Genomic DNA, 23,750 nt, shown 5'->3' with positions numbered 1-23,750 from the left:
TTTTATCAAGGCCTCCTTATCACCATAAGAAAGTGTCCTCTCCTTCCACCCATTGACCATTTTTTAGATTCTTTCTATGAGGTGTTTGAAGCAATCCACCCGGTCCACTCCGATCATCGAAGGGAGGCCCAGGTTCTTATCAGAAAGAGACTCCATCATAATATCCAGAATTTGGCACACATCCACTTTATCATCAACATTTGTATTAGGACTGAGAAATATAGATGACTTGGCAGCACTAACCATTTGACCTGAAGCAGCACAGTAATCATCCATAATTTTCTTCAGGGTATTAGCATTAGCGGCATCTGCCTTCATCAAGACAAGTGAGTCATCAACAAATAATAAGTGTGAAATAGTGGGTGAATCATGGCAAACCTTTACCCCTAGTAGTCTCCCACTCTCTTCTTCATGAGCAATAAGCGCGGAGAGGCCTTCGGCACATAAAAGAAACAAATATGGGGACAAGGGGTCCCCTTGCCCGAGGCCTCTCATTGGACTGAAAGGTGTAGTCTCATTTGAATTGAATCTGACTTTGTATTCCGCCGAGGACACACAAGCCATAATAAGCTGGACCCATCTATAATCAAAACCAAGTTTGCTCAAGATAGCTTTCAGAAACACCCACTCAACACGGTCATAAGCCTTGTGCATATCCAGTTTAACTGCACAGGAGCCAACCTTCCCTTTCTTCTTCTTCTTCATCGTATGCACACATGCATAGGCCACAATGACATTGTCAGTTTTAATACGACCAGGGACAAAAGCACTCTGGTTTTCACCAATAATATCTGGGAGGAAAACTTTTAACCTTGCTGCCAGCATTTTAGCAATGACCTTATATACCACGTTACAAAGACTTATTGGTCTAAATTGCGAGACTCGTTCCGGAGACTCAACTTTCGGAATCATAACGATTGTAGTGGTGTTCCATCCGTCCGAAATCACCCCACTATTAACTGCTTGAAGAACCTCCCTCACCAGATCGTTCTCCACAAGGTGCCAAAACTTTTTGTAAAATAGCACATGCAATCCATCCGGTCTAGGTGCCTTCAAATCACCAATGCTGAATAATGCGTGTTTCACTTCCTCTGCATTGTAAGGTGCAAGAAAGGCCTCATTCATATAAGGTGTCACCTTCGGTTGTACTTTGTTAAGAACTTCAACATTTGGTTTTGTCACCCCTGATGTGAAGAGGTTCTGGAAGTAGGCATCAATCAAACTTTTCATCGTCTCATTATCCTCCCTCCAAGTCCCATTCTCATCCATTAGTCTACGAATGAAATTTCTTTTCTTTCTTGCTATGGCAAAGTTACTGAAAAAATTCATATTACGATCACCATACTTAAGCCAATTTGCCCTACTCCGTTGGACCCAATAGATTTCCTCTTTTTCCATTGTTTCTTCAATCTACACGAGTAACTGCCTTTGCCTGTCTGCTGACTCGTCAATGAGAGGCCCCAACCGCAAAGATTCCAACTCCTCCTTTAAAGACTTGAGCCGACGCTGAGGTGATTTTAACATAGCCTTATCCCAGGCGTGTAGAGCTGCATGGACAGCAGCAGTGCGTTCGGCAAGAGATGCCGAACCAACAGCCCTCTCCCAAGGCTTCTGTAACCTGAGTTAGGATCTCATTTTCTTTAAGCCACCGTGCTTCAAACTATTTCACCCCTCCATGCCTATGATTATTAGCATCCACTTCTCCATCTGTGTCCAACACAATAGGCCTACGGTCTGATTTTAAGTGTGGTTCATTGGTTATAGTGGCGTTTGGAAACAGACCATGGAAACTGCCATTATACACCATTCTGTCAAGTCTTTCTCTTATTCTCCTTCTCCTCCATGTAAACTGGTCCCCCGAGAACCCCAAATCATCCAACTCGCAATCCACCAAAGCATCTCGAAAGTCTTGCATCATGCACGCCGGTCTTGGGGCTCCCCCTTCCTTTTCATGTGAGTAAAGGATTTCATTGAAGTCACCCGCGACGACCCACGGTAGGTTGCCTTGTGCGTATAAACCTCGCAGGTAACCCCATGAGAGGTGCTTGTATTCCCATCAGGGCTCCCCATAGAAGCCTGTAAATCGCCATCTCTCCTCTGGTAAAGCGCCCACCTTAGCATCAATAAAGTTCTTAGTTTTTGCAGTGATTTCTAACACCACAGAGTTCCGCCAAAACAAGATGAGACCGCCAGTAGCACCAACACTTTCTACCACCTCCAACTGATCCATCTTCAACTTTCTCAAAAGTTTCCCTGCCCTTGCTGTGTCCAGATGTGTCTCGGACAAGAAAAACACATCCGCCCCCACTGCTTCTGGATATCCACTAAACCACGGCAATTCCAGCACAAGATTTTCATGGCGTGCAGTGATCCTCCTCGCGGGAGAAAAAAAAACCTGCTGTAATCAGAACGATACGGAGGGACGAAAAACCGATCACAACACCTTGCAAGGCAATGGAGTTGCACTGGGAAAGACAACCAGCTTCGCGAGACGCGCGCCAGGACGTGGAGCTATGCCGACGACTGACCATTCAAAACAACCAGGTAGCAGACCACATCAACCTAGAGAAGGCCAGCTCACAAATCTTCACGATTCATTCAACTTCCTACAAGACATGCTCCTCGGAAGCTCAGGAGCCAGAAAAACGAATCTACCTTGAGTTGCAAGATAGCAGTAACCCAGGGAAGAGATTAGAAACCAGCCATGGTGACTCTGGGACGCCATCCTGGGACAAGAATGTGTTGGGGAACGTAGTAATTCAAAAAATTTCCTACGATCACGCAAGATCTATCTAGGAGATGCATAGCAACGAGAGGGGAGAGTGTGTCCACGTACCCTCGTAGACCGAAAGCGGAAGCGTTTAGTAACGTGGTTGATGTAGTCGAACGTCTTCACGATCCAACCGATCCAAGTACCGAACGTACGGCACCTCCATGTTCAGCACACGTTCAACACGATGACGTCCCTCGAGCTCTTGATCCAGTAGAGGGCCGAGGGAGAGTTCCGTCAGCACGACAGTGTGGTGACGGTGATGATGAAGTTACCGGCGCAGGGCTTCGCCTAAGCACTACGACGATATGACCGACGTGTTAAACTGTGGAGGGTGGCACCGCACACGGCTAACAGATTGTTGGTTGTGCTTTGGAGTGCCCCTGCCCCCGTATATAAAGGATGGGAGGAGGAGGCCGGCGGCCTAGGAGGGGCGCGCCATAGGGGGAGTCCAACTAGGATTCCCAATCCTAGTTGGACTCCCCTTCCTTTTCCAAGAGGGGGAGAGAGAGAAGGAGGAGAGGAAGAAGGAAAGAGGGGGCGCCGCCCCCTCCCTAGTCCAATTCGGACTTGCCATGGGGGGAGGGGGGCGGCCACCCTTGCAGCCCTCCTCTCCTTTCCACTAAGGCCCATGAAAGCACAATACTTCCCCCCTGGGGGGGGGGGGGGTTCCGGTAACCTCCCGGTACTCCGAAAAATATCCGAATCACTCCGGAACCATTCCGGTATTCGAATATAACCTTCCAATATATCAATCTTTATCTCTCGACCATTTCGAGACTCCTCGTCATGTCCGTGATCTCATCCGGGACTCCGAACAAACTTCGGTCATCAAAACACATAACTCATAATACAAATCGTCATTGAACGTTAAGCGTGCATACCCTATGGGTTCGAGAACTATGTAGACATGACCGAGACACATCTCCGGTAAATAACCAATAGCGGAATCTGGATGCTCACATTGGCTCCTACATATTCTACGAAGATCTTTATCGGTCAAACCGCATAACAACATACGTTATTCCCTTTGTCATCGGTATGTTACCTGCCCGAGATTCGATCGTCGGTATCATCATACCTAGTTCAATCTCGTTACCGGCAAGTCTCTTTACTCGTTCCGTAATGCATCATCCTGCAACTAACTCATTAGTCACATTGCTTGCAAGGCTTATAGTGATGTGCATTACCGAGAGGGCCCAGAGATACCTCTCCGATACACGAAGTGACAAATCCTAATCTTGATCTATGCCAACCCAACAAACACCTTCGGAGACACCTGTAGAGCATCTTTGTAATCACCCAATTACGTTGTGACGTTTGATAGCACACAAGGTGTTCCTCCGGTATTCGGGAGTTGCATAATCTCATAGTCAGAGGAACATGTATAAGTCATGAAGAAAGCAATAGCAATAAAACAAACGATCATTATGCCAAGCTAACAGATGGGTCTTGTCCATCACATCACTCCTAATGATGTGATCCCGTTCATCAAATGACAACACATGTCTATGGTTAGGAAACTTAACCATCTTTGATTAACGAGCTAGTCTAGTAGAGGCTTACTAGGGACACAGTGTTTTTGTCTATGTATCCACACATGTATCAAGTTTCCGGTTAATACAATTCTAACATGAATAATAAACATTTATCATGATATAAGGAAATATAAAATAACAACTTTATTATTGCCTCTAGGGCATATTTCCTTCAGTCTCCCACTTGCACCAGAGTCAATAATCTAGTTCACATCGTCATGTGATTTAAAACCAATAGTTCACATCTTTATGTGATTAGTTCATCGCCATGTGACTAATACCCAAAGGGTTTACTAGAGTCAATAATCTAGTTCACATCGCTATGTGATTAACACCCAAAGAGTACTAAGGTGTGATCATGTTTTGCTTGTGAGAGAAGTTTAGTCAACGGGTCTTCCACATTCAGAGCCGTATGTATTTTGCAAATTTTCTATGTCTACAATGCTCTGCATGGAGCTACTCTAGCTAATTGCTCCCACTTTCAATATGTATCCAGATTGAGACTTAGAGTCATCCGGATCGGTGTAAAAGCTTGCATCGACGTAACTCTTTACGATGAACTCTTTATCACCTCTATAACCGAGAAATATTTCCTTATTCCTCTAAGGATAATTTTGACCGCTGTCCAGTGATCTACTACTGGATCACTATTGTACCCATTTGCCAAACTCATGGAAAGGTACACAATAGGTCTGGTATACAACATGTCATACTTTATAGAACCTATGGCTGAGGCATAGGGAATGGCTTTCATTCTCTCTCTATCTTCTGTTGTGGTCGGGTTTTGAGTCTTACTCAACTTGATACCTTACAACTCAGGCAAGAACTCCTTCTTTGACTGATACATTTTGAACTCCTTCAAAATCTTATCAAGGTATGTACTCATCGAAAGTCTTATCAAGCGTCTTGATCTATCTTTATAGATCTTGATGCCCAATATGTAAGTAGCTTCACCAAGGTCTTTCTTTGAAAAACTCCTTTCAAACACTCCTTTATGCTTTCCAGAAAATTCTACATCATTTCTGATCAATAATATGTCATTCACATATGAAGGCTGTAGTGCTCCCACTCACTTTCTTGTAAATACAGACTTCAGCGCAAGTCTGTATAAAACTATATGCTTTGATCAACTCATCAAAGCATATATTCCAACTCCGAGATGCTTGCACTAGTCCATAGATGGATCGCTGGAGCTTGCACATTTTATTAGCACCTTTAGGATTGACAAAACCTTCTGGTTGCATCATATACAACTCTTCTTTAATAAATCCATTAAGGAATGCAATTTTGATATCCATTTGCCAGATTTCATAAAATGCGACAATTGCTAATATGATTTGGACAGACTTAAGCATCGATACGAGTGAGAAAGTCTCATGGTAGTCAACTCCTTGAACTTGTCGAAAACATTTTGCAACAAGTCGAGCTTTGTAGATAGTAACATTGCCATCAGCGTCAGTCTTCTTCTTGAAGATCCATTTATTCTCTATGGCTTGCCGATCATCGGGCAAGTCAACCAAAGTCCATACTTTGTTCTCATACATGGATCCCATCTCAGATTTCATGGCCTCAAGAAATTTTGCGGAATCTGGGCTCATCATCGCTTCCTCATAGTTCGTAGGTTCATCATGGTCTAGTAACATGACTTCCAGAACAGGATTACCGTACTACTCTGGTGCGAAACGTGCTCTGGTTGACCTATGAGGTTCGGTAGTAACTTGATCCAAAGTTTCATGATCATTATCATTAGCTTCCTCACTAATTGGTGTAGGCATCACTAGAACTGATTTCTGTGATGAACTACTTTCCAAGTCGAGAGAAGGTACAACTACCTCATCAAGTTCTACTTTCCTCCCACTCACTTCTTTCAAGAGAAACTCCTTCTCTAGAAAGGGTCCATTCTTAGCAAAAAATCTTGCCTTCGGATTTGTGATAGAAGGTGTACCCAACAATTTCTTTTTGGGTATCCCATGAAGATGCATTTCTCCGATTTAGGTTCGAGCTTATCAGGCTGAAGCCTTTTTCACATAAGCATCGCAACCCCAAACTTTAAGAAACGACATCTTAGGTTTCTTGCCAAACCATAGTTCATACGGTGTCATCTCAATGGATTTAGGTGGTGCCCTATTTAACATGAACGCAACTGTCTCTAATGCATAACCCCAAAACGATAGTGGTAAATCGGTAAGAGACATCATAGATCGCACCATATCTAATAAAGTGCGGTTACAATGTTCGGACACACCATTACGCTGTGGTGTTCCAGGTGGCGTGAGTTGCAAAACTTTTCCACATTGTTTCAAATAAAGACCAAACTCGTAACTCAAATATTCGCCTCTGCGATCAGATCGTAGAAACTTTACTTTCTTGTTACGATGATTTTCTACTTCACTCTGAAATTCTTTGAACTTTTCAAATGTTTCATACTTATGTTTCATTAAATAGATATACCCATATCTGCTCAAATCATCTGTGAAGGTCAGAAAATAATGATACCCGCCGCGAGCCTCAACACTCATCGGACCGCATACATTAGTATGTATTTTTTCCAACAAGCCAGTTGCTCGCTCCATTGTTCCGGAGAACGGAGTTTTAGTCATCTTGCCCATGAGGCATGGTTTGCAAGTATCAAGTGATTCATAATCAAGTGATTCCAAAAGTCCATCATCATGGAGTTTCGTCATGCGTTTTACAACAATATGACCTAAACGGCAGTGCCACAAATAAGTTGCACTATCATTATTAACTTTGCATATTTTGGCTTCAATACTATGAATATGTGTATCACTACAATCAAGATTCAACAGAAATAGACCACTCATCAAGGGTGCATGACCATAAAAGATATTACTCATATAAATAGAACAACCATTATTCTCTGATTTAAATGAATAACCGTCTCGCATCAAACAGATATAATGTTCATGCTCAACGCTGGCACCAAATAACAATTATTCAGGTCTAAAACTAATCTCGATGGTAGATGTAGAGGTAGCGTGCCGACGGAGATCACATTGACTTTGGAACCATTTCCCGCGCGCATCGTCACCTCGTCCTTAGACAATCTTCGTTTAATCCGTAGCCCCTGTTTCGAGTTGCAAATATGAGCAACAGAACCAGTATCAAATACCCAGGGCTACTACGAGCATTAGTAAGGTACACATCAATAACATGTATATCAAATATACCTTTCACTTTGCCATCCTTCTTATCCGTCAAATATTTGGGGTAGTTCCGCTTCCAGTGACCATTCCCTTTACAGTAGAAGCACTCAATTTCAGGCTTAGGTCTAGCTTTGGGTTTCTTCAGGGGAGTGGCAACTGTTGGGGAACGTAGTAATTTCAAAAAATTTCGTACGCACACGCAAGATCATGGTGATGCATAGCAACCAGAGGGGAGAGTGTTGTCCACGTACCCTCGTAGACCGACAGTGGAAGCGTTATCACAACGCGGTTGATGTAGTCGTACGTCTTCACGATCCGACCGATCAAGTACCGAACGTACGACACCTCCAAGTTCTACACACGTTCAGCTCGATGACGTCCCTCGAACTCCGATCCAGCCGAGTGTTGAGGGAGAGTTTTGTCAGCACGACGGCGTGGTGACGATGATGATGTTCCACCGACGCAGGGCTTCGCCTAAGCTCCGCGACGGTATTATCGAGGTGTAATCTGGTGGAGGGGGGCACCGCACACGGCTAAAATATCGTATATCAAGTGTCTTCTTAGGTGCCCCTGCCCCCGTATATAAAGGAGCAAGGGGGAGGCCGGCTGCCCTAGGCGCGCCAAGGAGAGAGGGGGAGTCCTCCTCCTAGTAGGAGTAGGACTCCCCTTTCCTAGTCCTACTAGGAAAAGAGGGGGGGAAGGAAAGAGAGGGAGAGGGAGAGGGAAAGGGGGCTGCGCCCCCCTCTCCTAGTCCAACTAGGATTCCCCTTGGGAGGGGGCGCGCCACCTCCTGGCTGCTGCCCTCTCTCTCCCCTCAAGGCCCACCAAGGCCCAATACTTCCCCGGGGGGTTCCGGTAACCCTCCGGCACTCCGGTTTAATCCGAAACTTCTCCGGAACACTTCCGGTGTCCGAATATAGTCGTCCAATATATCAATCTTTACGTCTCGACCATTTCGAGACTCCTCGTCATGTCCGTGATCACATCCGGGACTCCGAACAACCTTCGGTACATCAAAACATATAAACTCATAATATAACTGTCATCGTAACTTTAAGCGTGCGGACCCTTTGGGTTCGAGAACTATGTAGACATGACCGAGACACCTCTCCGGTCAATAACCAATAGCGGGACCTAGATGCCCATATTGGCTCCCACATATTCTACGAAGATCTTTATCGGTCAGACCGCATAACAACATACGTTGTTCCCTTTGTCATCGGTATGTTACTTGCCCGAGATTCGATCGTCGGTATCTCGATACCTAGTTCAATCTCGTTACCGGCAAGTCTCTTTACTCATTCCGTAATACATCATCCCGCAACTAACTCATTAGTCACAATGCTTGCAAGGCTTATAGTGATGTGCATTACCGAGTGGGCCCAGAGATACCTCTCCGACAATCGGAGTGACAAATCCTAATCTCGAAATACGCCAACCCAACAAGTACCTTTGGAGACACCTGTAGAGAACCTTTATAATCACCCAGTTACGTTGTGACGTTTGGTAGCACACAAAGTGTTCCTCCGGTAAACGGGAGTTGCATAATCTCATAGTCATAGGAACATGTATAAGTCATGAAGAAAGCAATAGCAACATACTAAACGATCGGGTGCTAAGCTAACGTAATGGGTCATGTCAATCACGTCATTCTCCTAATGAGGTGATCCCATTAATCAAATGACAACTCATGTCTATGGCTAGGAAACATAACCATCTTTGATTAACGAGCTAGTCAAGTAGAGGCATACTAGTGACACTCTGTTTGTCTATGTATTCACACATGTATTATGTTTCCGGTTAATACAATTCTAGCATGAATAATAAACATTTATCATGATATAAGGAAATATATAATACTTTTTATTGCCTCTAGGGCATATTTCCTTCAGTCTCCCACTTGCACTAGAGTCAATAATCTAGTTCACATCGCCATGTGATTTAACATCAATAATTCACATCACCATGTGATTAACACCCATAGTTCACATCTCTATGTGACCAACACTCAAAGGGTTTACTAGAGTCAATAATCTAGTTCACATCGCTATGTGATTAATACCCAAAGAGTACTAAGGTGTGACCATGTTTTGATTGTGAGATAATTTTAGTCAATGGGTCTGTCACATTCGGATCCGTAAGTATTTTGCAAATTTCTGTGTCTACAATGCTCTGCACGGAGCTACTCTAGCTAATTGCTCCCACTTTCAATATGTATCTAGACCGAGACTTAGAGTCATCTAGATTAGTGTCAAAACTTGCATCGACGTAACCCTTTACGATGAACCTTTTGTCACTTCCATAATCGAGAAACATATCCTTATTCTACTAAGGATAATTTTGACCGCTGTCCAGTGATCTACTCCTAGATCACTATTGTACTCCCTTGCCAGAATCAGTGTAGGGTATACAATAGATCTAGTACACAGCATGGCATACTTTATAGAACCTATGGCCAAGGAATAGGGAATGACTTTCATTCTCTTTCTATCTTCTGCCGTGGTCGGGCTTTGAGTCTTACTCAATTTCACACCTTGTAACACAGGCAAGAACTCTTTCTTTGACTGTTCTATTTTGAACTACTTCAAAATCTTGTTAAGGTATGTACTCATTGAAAAAACTTATCAAGCGTCTTGATCTATCTCTATAGATCTTGATGCTCAATATGTAAGCAGCTTCACCGAGGTCTTTCTTTGAAAAACTCATTTCAAACACTCCTTTATGCTTTGCAGAATAATTCTACATTATTTCCGATCAACAATATGTCATTCACATATACTTATCAGAAATGCTGTAGTGCTCCCACTCCCTTTCTTGTAAATACAGGCTTCACCGCAAGTCTGTATAAAACTATATCCTTTGATCAACTTATCAAAGCGTATATTCCAACTCTGAGATGCTTGCACCAGTCCACAGATGGCTCGCTGGAGCTTGCATATTTTGTTAGCACCTTTAGGATTGACAAAACCTTCTGGTTGCATCATATACAACTCTTCTTTAATAAATCCATTAAGGAATGCAGTTTTGTTTATCCATTTGCCATATTTCATAAAATGCGGCAATTGCTAACATGATTCGGACAGACTTAAGCATAGATACGAGTGAGAAACTCTCATCGTAGTCAACACTCTGAACTTGTCGAAAACCTTTTTGCGACAATTCTAGCTTTGTAGACAGTAACATTACCATCAGCGTCAGTCTTCTTCTTGAAGATCCATTTATTTTCAATGGCTTGCCGACCATCGGGCAAGTCAACCAAAGTCCATACTTTGTTCTCATACATGGATCCCATCTCGGATTTCATGGCTTCAAGCCATTTTGTGGAATCTGGGCTCACCATCGCTTCTTCATAGTTCATAGGTTCGCCATGGTCTAGTAACATGACCTCCAGAACAGGATTACCGTACCACTCTGGTGCGGATCTTACTCTGGTTTACCTACGAGGTTTGGTAGTAACTTGATCTGAAGTTACATGATCATCATCATTAACTTCCTCACTAATTGGTGTAGAAGTCACAGGAACAGATTTCTGTGATGAACTACTTTCCAATAAGGGAGCAGGTACAGTTACCTCATCAAGTTCTACTTTCCTCCCACTCACTTCTTTCGAGAGAAACTCCTTCTCTAGAAAGGATCCATTCTTAGCAGCGAATGTCTTGCCTTCGGATCTGTGATAGAAGGTGTACCCAACAGTCTCCTTTGGGTATCCTATGAAGACACATTTCTCCGATTTGGGTTTGAGCTTATCAAGATGAAACTTTTTCACATAAGCATCGCAACCCCAAACTTTAAGAAACGACAACTTTGGTTTCTTGCCAACCACAGTTCATAAGATGTCGTCTCAACGGATTTAGATGGTAGCCTATTTAACGTGAATGCAGCTGTCTCTAATGCATAACCCCAAAACGATAGTGGTAGATCGGTAAGAGACATCATATATCGCACCATATCTTATAAAGTACGGTTACGATGTTTGGACACACCATTACACTGTGGTGTTCCAGGTGGCGTGAGTAGCGAAACTATTTCACATTGTTTTAACTGAAGGCCAAACTCGTAACTCAAATACTCTTCTCCACGATCAGATCGTAGAAACTTTATTTTCTTGTTACGATGATTTTCCGCTTCACTCTGAAATTATATGAACTTTTCAAATGTTTCAGACTTCTGTTTCATTAAGCAGATATACCCATATCTGCTCAAATCATCTGTGAAGGTGAGAAAATAACGATATCCGCCACGAGCCTCAATATTCATCGGACCACATACATCTGTATGTATGATTTCCAACAAATCTGTTGCTCTCTCCATAGTTCCGGAGAACGGTGTTTTGGTCATCTTGCCCATAAGGCACGGTTCACAAGTACCAAGTGATTCAAAATCAAGTGATTCCAAAATCCCATCAGTATGGAGTTTCTTCATGCGCTTTACATCAATATGACCTAAACGGCAGTGCCACAAATAAGTTGCACTGTCATTATTAACTCTGCATCTTTTGGCTTGAACATTATGAATATGTGTATCACTACGATCGAGATCCAACAAACCATTTTCGTTGGTGTGTATGACCATAGAAGGTTTTTATTCATGTAAACAGAACAACAATTGTTCTCTAACTTAAATGAATAACCGTATTGCAATAAACATGATCAAATCATATCCATGTTCAACGCAAACACCAAATAACACTTATTTAGTTTCAACACTAATCCCGAAAGTATAGGGAGTGTGCGATGATGATCATATCAATCTTGGAACTACTTCCAACACACATCGTCACCTCGCCTTTTACTAGTCTCTGTTTATTCTGCAACTCCCGTTTTCGAGTTACTACTCTTTAGCAACTGAACCAGTATCAAATACTGAGGGGTTGCTATAAACACTAGTAAGTACACATCAATAACATGTATATCCAATATACCTTTGTTCACTTTGCCATCCTTCTTATCCACCAAATACTTGGGGCAGTTCCGCCTCCAGTGACCAGTTCCTTTGCAGTAGAAGCACTTAGTCTCAGGCTTAGGTACAGACTTGGGCTTCTTCACTTGAGTAGCAACTTGCTTGCCGTTCTTTTTGAAGTTCCCCTTCTTCCCTTTGCCCTTTTCTTGAAACTAGTGGTCTCATCAACCATCAACACTTGAAGTGGTCTCGTCAACCATCAACACTTGATGTTTTTCTTGATTTCTACCTTCGTTGATTTCAGCATCATGAAGAGCTCGGGAATTACTTTCGTCATCCCTTGCATATTATAGTTCATCACGAAGTTCTACTAACTTGGTGATGGTGACTAGAGAATTCTGTCAATCACTATTTTATCTGGAAGATAAACTCCCACTTGATTCAAGCGATTGTAGTACCCAGACAATCTGAGCACATGCTCACTAGTCGAGCGATTCTCCTCCATCTTTTAGCTATAGAACTTGTTGGAGACTTCATATCTCTCAACTCGGGTATTTGCTTGAAATATTAACTTCAACTCCTGGAACATCTTATATGGTCCATGACGTTCAAAACGTCTTTGAAGTCCCGATTCTAAGCCGTTAAGCATGATGCACTAAACTATCAAGTAGTCATCATATTGAGCTAGCCAAACGTTTATAACGTCTGCATCTGCTCCTGCAATAGGTCTGTCACCTAGCGGTGCATCAAGGACATAATTCTTCTGTGCAGCAATGAGGATAATCCTCAGATCACGGATCCAATCCGCGAGCTATTGATCTATAACATAATTTGCAAAATACTATCAGGACTAAGTTCATGATAAATTTAAGTTCAATTAATCATATTACTTAAGAACTCCCACTTAGATAGACATCCCTCTAATCATTTAAGTGATTACGTGATCCAAAGCAACTAAACCATGTCCGATTAACACGTGAGATGGAGTAGTTTCAATGGTGAACATCACTATGTTGATCATATCTACTATATTATTCACGCTCGACCTTTCGGTCTCTGTGTTCCGAGGCCATATCTGTATATATGCTAGGCTCGTCAAGTTTAACCTGAGTATTCCGCGTGTGCAACTGTTTTGCACCCGTTGTATTTGAACGTAGAGCCTATCACACCCGATTAACACGTGGTGTCTCAGCACGAAGAACTTTCGCAACGGTGCATACTCAGGGAGAACACTTTTATCTTGAAATTTTAGTGAGATATCATCTTATAATGCTACCGTCAATCAAAGCAAGATAAGACGCATAAAGGATTAACATCACATGCAATCAATATAAGTGATATGATATGGCCATCATCATCTTGTGCTTGTGATCTCCATCTCCGAAGCACCGTGCTTGTGATCTCCATCTCTGAAGCACCGTCATGATCACCATCGTCACCGGCGCGACACCTTGATCTCCATCGTAGTATCGTTGTCGTCTTGCCAACTTATTGCTTTTACGACTATCGCTACCGCTTAGTGATAAAGTAAAACTATTACATGGCGATTGCATTTCATACAATAAAGAGACAACCATATGGCTCCTGCCAGTTGCCGATAACTCGGTTACAAAACATGATCATCTCATACAACAAATTATATCACATCATGTCTTGACCATATCACATCACAACATGCCCTGCAAAAACAAGTTAGACGTCCTCTATTTTGTTGTTGCAAGTTTTACGTGGCTGCTACGGGCTTAGCAAGAACCGTTCTTACCTACGCATCAAAACCACAACGATAGTTTATCAAGTTGGTGCTGTTTTAACCTTCGCAAGGACCGGGCGTAGCCACACTCGGTTCAACTAAAGTGAGAGAGACAGACACCCGCCAGTCACCTTTAAGCAACGAGTGCTCGCAACGGTGAAACCAGTCTCGCGTAAGCGTACGCGTAATGTCGGTCCGGGCCGCTTCATCTCACAATACCGCTGAACCTAACTATGAGATGCTGGTAAGCAGTATGACTTATATCGCCCACAACTCACTTGTGTTCTACTCGTGCAAAGCATCAACGCATAAAACCTGGCTCGGATGCCACTGTTGGGGAACGTAGTAATTTAAAAAAATTTCCTACGCACACGCAAGATCATGGTGATGCATAGCAACGAGAGGGGAGAGTGTTGTCCACGTACCCTCGTAGACCGACAGCGGAAGCGTTATCACAACGCGGTTGATGTAGTCGTACGTCTTCACGATCCGACCAATCAAGTACCGAACGTACGGCACCTCCAAGTTCTACACACGTTCAGCTCGATGACGTCCCTTGAACTCCGATCCAGCCGAGTGTTGAGGGAGAGTTTCTCCAGCACGACGGTGTGGTGACGATGATGATGTTCCACCGACGCAGGGCTTCGCCTAAGCTCCGCGACGGTATTATCGAGGTGTAATCTGGTGGAGGGGGGCACCGCACACGGCTAAAATATCGTATATCAAGTGTGTTCTTAGGTGCCCCCCTGCCCCCGTATATAAAGGAGCAAGGGGGAGGCCGGCTGCCCTAGGCGCGCCAAGGAGAGAGGGGGAGTCCTCCTCCTAGTAGGAGTAGGACTCCCCTTTCCTAGTCCTACTAGGAAAAGAGGGGGGGAAGGAAAGAGAGGGAGAGGGAGAGGGAAAGGGGGCTGCGCCCCCCTCTCCTAGTCCAACTAGGATTCCCCTTGGGAGGGGGCGCGCCACCTCCTGGCTGCTGCCCTCTCTCTCCCCTCAAGGCCCACCAAGGCCCAATACTTCCCCGGGGGGTTCCGGTAACCCTCCGGCACTCCGGGTTTAATCCGAAACTTCTCCGGAACACTTCCGGTGTCCGAATATAGTCGTCCAATATATCAATCTTTACGTCTCGACCATTTCGAGACTCCTCGTCATGTCCGTGATCACATCCGAGACTCCGAACAACCTTCGGTACATCAAAACATATAAACTCATAATATAACTGTCATCGTAACTTTAAGCGTGCGGACCCTTTGGGTTCGAGAACTATGTAGACATGACCGAGACACCTCTCCGGTCAATAACCAATAGCGGACCTGGATGCCCATATTGGCTCCCACATATTCTACGAAGATCTTTATTGGTCAGACCGCATAACAACATACGTTGTTCCCTTTGTCATCGGTATGTTACTTGCCCGAGATTCGATCGTCGGTATCTCGATACCTAGTTCAATCTCGTTACCGGCAAGTCTCTTTACTCGTTCCGTAATACATCATCCCGCAACTAACTCATTAGTCACAATGCTTACAAGGCTTATAGTGATGTGCATTACCGAGTGGGCCCAGAGATACCTCTCCGACAATCGGAGTGACAAATCCTAATCTCGAAATACGCCAACCCAACAAGTACCTTTGGAGACACCTGTAGTGCACCTTTATAATCACCCAGTTACGTTGTGACGTTTGGTAGCACACAAAGTGTTCCTCCGGTAAACGGGAGTTGCATAATCTCATAGTCATAGGAACATGTATAAGTCATGAAGAAAGCAATAGCAACATACTAAACGATCGGGTGCTAAGCTAACGTAATGGGTCATGTCAATCACGTCATTCTCCTAATGAGGTGATCCCGTTAATCAAATGACAACTCATGTCTATGGCTAGGAAACATAACCATCTTTGATTAACGAGCTAGTCAAGTAGAGGCATACTAGTGACACTCTGTTTGTCTATGTATTCACACATGTATTATGTTTCTGGTTAATACAATTCTAGCATGAATAATAAACATTTATCATGATATAAGGAAATATATAATACTTTTTATTGCCTCTAGGGCATATTTCCTTCAGCAACTTGCTTGCCATTCTTTCTTGAAGTTCCCTTTCTTTTTCCCTTAACCCTTTTCTTGAAACTAGTGGTCTTGTTAACCATCAACACTTGATGCTCTTTCTTGATTTCTACCTTCGCCGATTTTAGCATCGCGAAGAGCTCGGGAATCGTTTTCGTCATCCCTTGCATATTATAGTTCATCACGAAGTTCCAGTAACTTGGTGATAGTGACTAGAGAACTCTGCCAATCACTATCTTATCTGGAAGATTAACTTCCACTTAATTCAAGCGATTGTAGTACTCAGACATTCTGAGCACATGCTCACTGGTTGAGCTATTCTCCTCCATCTTGTAGGCAAAATACTTGTCAGAGGTCTCATACCTCTCGACTCGGGCATGAGCCTGAAACACCAATTTCAGCTCTTGGAACATCTTATATGCTCCGTGGCGTTCAGAACGTTTTTGAAGTCCTGGTTCTAAGCCGTAAAGCATGGCGCACTAAACTATCAAGTAGTCATGATACCGAGCTTGCCAAATGTTCATAACGTCTGCATCTGCTCCTGCAATAGGCCCGTCACCTAGCGGTGCATCAAGGACATAATTCTTCTGTGCAACAATGAGGATAATCCTCAGATCACGGACCCAATCCGCATCATTGCTACTATCATCTTTCAACTTATTTTTCTCTAGGAACATATAAAAAATAAACGGGGAGCTACATCGCAAGCTATTGATCTACAACATAGATATGCAAATACTATCAGGACTAAGTTCATGATAAATTTAAGTTCAATTAATCTTATTACTCAAGAACTCCCACTTAGATAGACATCCCTCTAGTCATCTAAATGATCACGTGATCCATATCAACTAAACCATGTCCGATCATCACGTGAAATGGAGTAGTTTTCAATGGTGAACATCACTATGTTGATCATATCTACTATATGATTCACATTCGACCTTTCGGTCTCATTGTTCCGAGGCCATATCTGCATATGCTAGGCTCGTCAGGTTTAACCCGAGTATTTTGCATGTGCAAAACTGGCATGCACCCGTTGTATGTGAACGTAGAGCTTATCACACCCGATCATCACGTGGTGTCTCGGCACGACGAACTGTAGCAATGGTGCATACTCAGGGAGAACACTTATACCTTGAAATTTAGTGAGGGATCATCTTATAATGCTACCGCCGTACTAAGCAAAATAAGTTGCATAAAATATAAACATCACATGCAATCAAAATATGTGGCATGATATGGCCATCATCATCTTGTGCCTTTGATATCCATCTCCAAAGCACCGTCATGATCTCCATCGACACCGGCTTGACACCTTGATCTCATCCGTAGCGTCGTTGTCGTCTCGCCAACTATTGCTTCTATGACTACCGCTATCGCTTAGTGATAAAGTAAGCAATTACATGGCGATTGCATTTCATACAATAAAGTGACAACCGGCTCCTGCCAGTTGCCGATAACTTTTACAAAACATGATCATCTCATACAACAATTTATATCTCATCATGTCTTGACCATATCACATCACAACATGCCCCGCAAAAACAAGTTAGACGTCCTCTACTTTGTTGTTGCAAGTTTTACGTGGCTGCTATGGGCTTCTAGCAAGAACCGTTCTTACGTACCCATCAAAACCACAATGATTTTTCGTCAAGTGTGCTGTTTTAACCTTCAACAAGGACCGGCCGTAGTCAAACTCGATTCAACTAAAGTTGGAGAAACAGACACCCGCTAGCCACCTGTGTGCGAAGCACGTCGGTAGAACCAGTCTCATGAACGCGGTCATGTAATGTCGGTCCAGGCCGCTTCATCCAACAATACCGCCGAATCAAAGTAAGACGTTGGTGGTAAGCAGTATGACTATTATCGCCCACAACTCATTGTGTTCTACTCGTGCATATATCATCTACGCATAGACCTGGCTTGGATGCCATTGTTGCGGAACGTAGTAATTCAAAAAAATTCCTACGATCACGCAAGATCTATCTAGGAGATGCATAGCAACGAGAGGGGAGAGTCTGCCCACGTACCCTCGTAGACCGAAAGCAGAAGCGTTTAGTAACGCGGTTGATGTAGTCGAACGTCTTCACGATCCAACCGATCCAAGTACCGAACGTACGGCACTGATACGTCTCCGTCGTATCTACTTTTCCAAACACTTTTGCCCTTGTTTTGGACTCTAACTTGCATGATTTGAATGGAACTAACCCGGACTGAAGCTATTTTCAGCAGACTTTCCATGGTGTTATTTATGTGCAGAAACAAAAGTTCTCGGAATGACCTGAAACTCCACGGAACATCTATTTGGAAAATAAGAAAAATACTGGTAGAAAAAGCCATGTTAGGGGGCCCACACCCTGTCCACGAGGGTGGAGGGCGCGCCTGCCCCCCTAGGGCACGCCCCCTACCTCGTGGGCCCCCTGACGCTCCACCGACCTCAACTCCAACTCCATATATTCACTTTCGAGGAGAAAAAAATCAGGGAGAAGGATTCATCGCGTTTTACGACACGGAGCCGCCGCCAAGCCCTAAAACCTCTCGGCAGGGCTGATCTGGAGTCCGTTCGGGGCTCCGGAGAGGGGAATCCGTCGCCATCGTCATCATCAACCATCCTCCATCACCAATTTCATGATGCTCACCGCCGTGCATGAGTAATTCCATCGTAGGCTTGCTGGACGGTGATGGGTTGGATGAGATCTATCATGTAATCGAGTTAGTTTTGTTAGGGTTTGATCCCTAGTATCCACTATGTTCTGAGATTGATGTTGCTATGACTTTGCTATGCTTAATGCTTGTCACTAGGGCCCGAGTGCCATGATTTCAGATCTGAACCTATTATGTTTTCATGAATATATGTGAGTTCTTGATCCTATCTTGCAAGTCTATAAGTCACCTACTATGTGTTATGATCCGGCAACCCCGAAGTGACAATAATCGGGACCACTCCCGGTGATGACCATAGTTTGAGGAGTTCATGTATTCACTATGTGCTAATGCTTTGTTCCGGTACTCTATTAAAAGGAGGCCTTAATATCCCTTAGTTTCCATTAGGACCCCGCTGCCACGGGAGGGTAGGACAAAAGATGTCATGCAAGTTCTTTACCATAAGCACATATGACTATATTCGAAATACATGCCTACATTACATTGATGAATTGGAGCTAGTTCAGTGTCACCCTATGTTATGCTTGTTACATGATGAACCGCATCCGGCATAATTCTCCACCACCGATCCAATGCCTACGAGCTTTTCATATATTGTTCTTCGCTTATTTACTTTTCCGTTGCTACTGTTACAATCATTACAAAACCCAAAAATATTACTTTTGTTACCGTTACCACTACTATCATATTACTTTGCTACTAAATACTTTGCTGCAGATACTAAGTTATCCAGGTGTGGTTGAATTGAAAACTCAACTGCTAATACTTGAGAATATTCTTTGGCTCCCCTTGTGTCGAATCAATAAATTTGGGTTGAATACTCTACCCTCCAAAACTGTTGCGATCCCCTATACTTGTGGGTTATCAAGACTATTTTCTGGCGCCGTTGCCGGGGAGCATAGCTCTATTCTTTGAGTCACTTGGGATTTATATCAGCTGGTCACTATGAAGAACTTGAAAGACGCTAAGACAACAATTTATCCCTCAACTACGAGGGGAGGTAAGGAACTGCCATCTAGCTCTGCACTTGATTCACCTTCTGTTTTGAGTAGGCTTGCGACACCTAAACCTGATTCTGCTATTCGTTCTGATATGTCGCATGTTATTGATGATGCCACTTCTGCTATGCATAATACTTATGATGAAACTACTTCTATGCTTGATACTACTGTGCCACTTGGTGAATTTCTTGATGAACAACTTGCTAGGGTTAGAGAGAAAGAAATTATTGAAACTGATAATATTGATGAAAGTGATGATGAAGACTCTTCCCCTAATAAATATGAATCTCCTGTTATTCCTGAGGGTTATGTTTTTGAAAAAGAAGCTGCTTTAGCTATTTTAGCTTGCAAAGATAGATATGAGCTCAAGAGGTTATTAGCTAAATGGAAGCAGCAATCTCTTAATGCTAGAATGAAACCCGACCCTGCTTTTGCTACTTCACCTATCTGTGTTACTGATAAGGATTATGAATTCTCTATTGATCCTGATATAATTACTTTGGTTGAATCTGATCCTTTTCATGGCTATGAATCTAAAACTGTTGTGGCACATTGAAAGATCGTGGATGTCACCTAGAGGGGGGGGGGGTGAATAGGCGCTTTAAAATAATTACGGTTTAGGCTTGAACAAATGCGGAATAAACCTAGCGGTTAATTTGTCAAGCACAAAACCTACAACAACTAGGCTCACCTATGTGCACCAACAACTTATGCTAAGCAAGATAAACTACTAGGTGATAGCAAGATATATGACAAGAAGCAATATGGCTATCACAAGGTAAAGTGCATAAGTAAAGAGCTCGGATAAGAGATAACCGAGGCACGCGGAGACGACGATGTATCCCGAAGTTCACACCCTTGCGGATGCTAATCTCCGTTTGGAGCGGTGTGGAGGCACAATGCTCCCCAAGAAGCCACTAGGGCCACCGTAATCTCCTCACGCCCTCGCACAATGCAAGATGCCGTGATTCCACTAAGGGACCCTTGAGGGCGGTCACCGAACCCGTACAAATGGCAACCCTTGGGGGCGGTCACCGAACCCGTACACTTTGGCAACCCTTGGGGGCGGTCACCGGTACCCATCAAATTGCTCGGGGCGATCTCCACAACCTAATTGGAGACCCCGACGCTTGCCCGGAGCTTTACACCACAATGATTGAGCTCCGAACACCACCAACCGTCTAGGGCGCCCAAGCACCCAAGAGGAACAAGCTCGAGGGCACCAAGCACCCAAGAGTAATAAGCTTCTCAACTTGTAACTTCCACGTATCACCATGGAGAACTCAAACTGATGCACCAAATGCAATGGCAAGGGCACACGGAGTGCCCAAGTCCTTCTCTCTCAAATCCCACCGAAGCAACTAATGCTAGGGAGGAAAAAGAGAGGAAGAACAAGAAGGAGAACACCAAGAACTCCAAGATCTAGATCCAAGGGGTTCCCCTCACATAGAGGAGAAAGTGATTGGTGGAAATGTGGATCTAGATCTCCTCTCTCTTTTCCCTCAAAAACTAGCAAGAATCCATGGAGGGATTGAGAGTTAGCAAGCTCGAAGAAGGTCAACAATGGGGGAAGAACACGAGCTCAAAAGATTAGGTTCAATGGGGAAGAAGACCCCCTTTTATAAAAGGGGAAAAATCCAACCGTTATGTGCTCAGCCCGCACACGAGCGGTACTACCGCTCTGGCGGAAGAAGCAGGGAAAAGGAGCAACCAAACATGAACCTTGGGGCGGTAGTAAGCGGTACTACCGCGCACCCTAGCGGTACTACCGCTGGAGGAGCAGAACACGGGACCAAAAATGCAGTAGCGGTACTACCGCCCGACCGGAGCGATACTACCGCTTACAGGCGGTACTACCGCCCATCGGGGCGGTACTACCGCTTATAGGCGGAACTGCCGTGCCTTACTGCCGTGCAACTACTGCAAAACTCGACACGAAAAATGCAAGACCCAAAATCGAGGCGGTACCAGCGCGGAACCATAGCCGTACTACCGCTTATGGCCATAGGCGGTACTACTGCTTTGGACAACGGTACTACCGCTTGGGGCGATAAGTGGTACTGCCGCTCTGGCCGCGGTACTACCGCAGGGAGAAAACCAGAACTGCCATAACTTCTTCATATGAGCTCCGAATTGAGCAAACTCAAGCTTGTTGGTTATAGTAAGAAGAGGCAGGGGAGGTATGCCAACAAATAGAGGAGTGAAACCTCCAACCGAGAAGAACCGGCATAACCTCCAACATCGAAAACATCATAGAAGATGCGAGTGAACTCCGTTTTCGATGAACTCGAGCTTGTCATCAAGATGACCATAAGCTCCAAAACTCACAAAGAGAAGAACCAAACAAGAACCAACAAAGGTGATTCAAGGATGCAATGGTTTGAGCTCTCTATGAATGATACGATCAAGCTACTCATCGAGAGCCCCCCTTGATAGTACGGCAATCGATCCTATAACCCGGTCTCCCAACTACCATCATGAGACCGGTAAAATAGAAAACCTATCAAGAGCAAACCTTTGCCTTGCACATGGTCCACTTGAGCTAGATGATGACGATCTTGACTCCCTCAAGTTGGACCACCTTTCTTGGTTGTGTTGGCTCGATGAAGACTAGTTGATTGCTCCCCCATACTCCACTATGGGTGAGCCACTCTTCCGCACATCTTCACAAGTCCATTGTCACCACAATGGACCGCAAGCTTCAAGCATTTGATCTCGTCATGATGCTTCACTTGAACTTGCACACCGCAACATCTTCACAAGTCCATTGTCGCCACAATGGACGGCAAGCTTCAAGCATTTGATCTCTTCATGATGCTTCACTTGAACTTGCACACCGCAACCTAACCCCACAAAGAACTCTCACGAAGATCATGGGTTAGTACACAAAGCGTAATTGACAATGCTTACCACACCATGGGATCGCTTGATCCCTCTCGGTACATCTTGTGCGCTTTGTGTGTTGATCAACTTGATTCACTCTTGCCTTAGTCTTGATCAACCTTGACTCTTTCCAACTCTCTTCATTTGGATGATGTCTTGAAGGTAAACATGAATGATCACAAAATCTTCTTCTTCAAGACATGCTTGCAATAAGCTCTACTCTCACATGACCAATCTTTGGATAATTCCTTAATAACACCTTGGTCACCACATAAACTCCTTGAAACCAACACATGGACTTCAAGAAAAGCCTATGGACAAATCCTTCAAATATAACTCAAGGCAACCATTAGTCCATAGGGATTGTCATCAATTACCAAAACCAAACATGGGGGCACCGCATGTTCTTTCACACATCTTACTAAATTAAATGATATAGCCACCCTGTTCACTAATGATGAGAAATCTCGCTATCTTTATATCCTTAAAATATTTCCGTTCTCATTAAAGGGTGATGCTAAGATATGGTTTAATTCTCTTGATCCTGGTTGTGTGCGTAGTCCCCAGGATATGATTTATTACTTCTCTGCTAAATATTTCCCTGCTCATAAGAAACAAGCTGCTTTAAGGGAAATATATAATTTTGTGCAAATTGAAAAAGAGAGTCTCCCACAAGCTTGGGGGAGGCTTCTCCAATTACTTAATGCTTTGCCTGATCATCCTCTTAAGAAAAATGAAATACTTGATATCTTTTATAATGGACTAACCGATGCTTCCAGAGATTACCTGGATAGTTGTGCTGGTTCTGTTTTCAGGGAAAGAACACCGGATGAAGCTGAAATTCTATTGAATAATATGTTGACAAATGAAAATAATTGGACACTTCCTGAGCCAGCTCCTGAGCCTATTCCTAAACCAACTCCGAAGAAGAGAGGTGTTCTATTTCTCAGTCCTGAAGATATGCAAGAGGCAAAGAAATCTATGAAAGAAAAGGGTATTAAAGCTGAAGAT

Source organism: Triticum aestivum, chromosome 2D (genome assembly GCF_018294505.1).
Source record: "Triticum aestivum cultivar Chinese Spring chromosome 2D, IWGSC CS RefSeq v2.1, whole genome shotgun sequence".
In the NCBI taxonomy this organism is placed as follows: domain Eukaryota; kingdom Viridiplantae; phylum Streptophyta; class Magnoliopsida; order Poales; family Poaceae; genus Triticum; species Triticum aestivum.
This window is presented reverse-complemented; position numbering follows the sequence as displayed.